The sequence below is a fragment of the Arachis duranensis genome, chromosome 3 (assembly GCF_000817695.3).
Source record: "Arachis duranensis cultivar V14167 chromosome 3, aradu.V14167.gnm2.J7QH, whole genome shotgun sequence".
Lineage (NCBI taxonomy): Eukaryota > Viridiplantae > Streptophyta > Magnoliopsida > Fabales > Fabaceae > Arachis > Arachis duranensis.
This window is the reverse complement of record NC_029774.3, coordinates 7,059,897-7,061,092: the sequence shown is the minus strand read 5'-3', so window position 1 is coordinate 7,061,092 and position 1,196 is coordinate 7,059,897.

Genomic DNA, 1,196 nt, shown 5'->3' with positions numbered 1-1,196 from the left:
TGTGAGTCGCTGTATATCATCACCTTTGTCGCACCGACTTCTTCTGCCAACTTTAGTCCGTCGATCAAGGCTTCATATTCTGCCTGATTATTTGAAGCCGGAAATGAAAATTTTAAGGAAACCTCTATTTGGGTTCCTCTTTCATCCACCAATATTATGCCTGCGCCACTTCCCGTTTTGTTGGAGGACCCGTCTACATAGAGTTCCCATGTAGTCGGTTTTTCCTCTTGCTCACCTGCATATTCTGCAATGAAGTCGGCGAGGCATTGGGCTTTAACTGCTGTCCGAGTTTCATATCTCAAATCAAACTCGGAGAGCTCTATCGCCCATTGAACCATTCTCCCTGCAACATCCGTCTTTTGGAGGATTTGCTTCATGGGCTGGTTCGTACGGACTCTTATTGTATGAGCCTGAAAGTAAGGTCGTAGCCTTCGAGAGGCTATCACTAAGGAGTAGGTAAACTTCTCTAGTTTGTGGTACCTTAGCTCAGGGCCTTGTAGAACCTTACTGGTAAAGTAGACCGGGTGTTGACCGACCTCGTCTTCTCTGATCAGGGCTGATGAGACAGCCCTGTTTGCCACGGATAGGTATAGGACAAGGTCTTTTCCCGGTACTGGTCGGGTTAAGATAGGAGGTTGGCTTAAGAATTTTTTGAACTCCTGGAACGCCTCCTCACATTCCGGAGTCCATTCAAACTGGCATCCCTTCCTTAATAAGGAAAATAGTGGAAGGGATTTTAGTGCCGATCCTGCCAAAAATCTGGAGAGGGCTGCAAGTCGGCCATTGAGCTGTTGAACCTCTCTCAAACAAGTCGGGCTTTTCATTTCTAGGATCGCTTGGCATTTGTCGGGTTTGGCCTCAATCCCTCTTTGTGTTAGCATGAAGCCTAGAAATTTCCCTGCTTCTACTGCGAAGGCACATTTTGCGGGATTTAGTCTCATCCCATGCACCCTTATAGTGTTGAAGACTTGTGAGAGGTCGGTTAAGAGGTCGACTTCTTGCTTGGTTTTTACTAACATATCGTCGACGTATACTTCCATTAGGGTCCCTAGATGGGGGGAAAACACTTTGTTCATCAGCCTTTGATACGTGGCTCCTGCATTCTTTAGCCCGAATGGCATGACCACGTAGCAATAGTTGGCTCTCGGTATGATGAACGATGTTTTCTCCTGGTCGGGTTCATGCATCGGGATTTG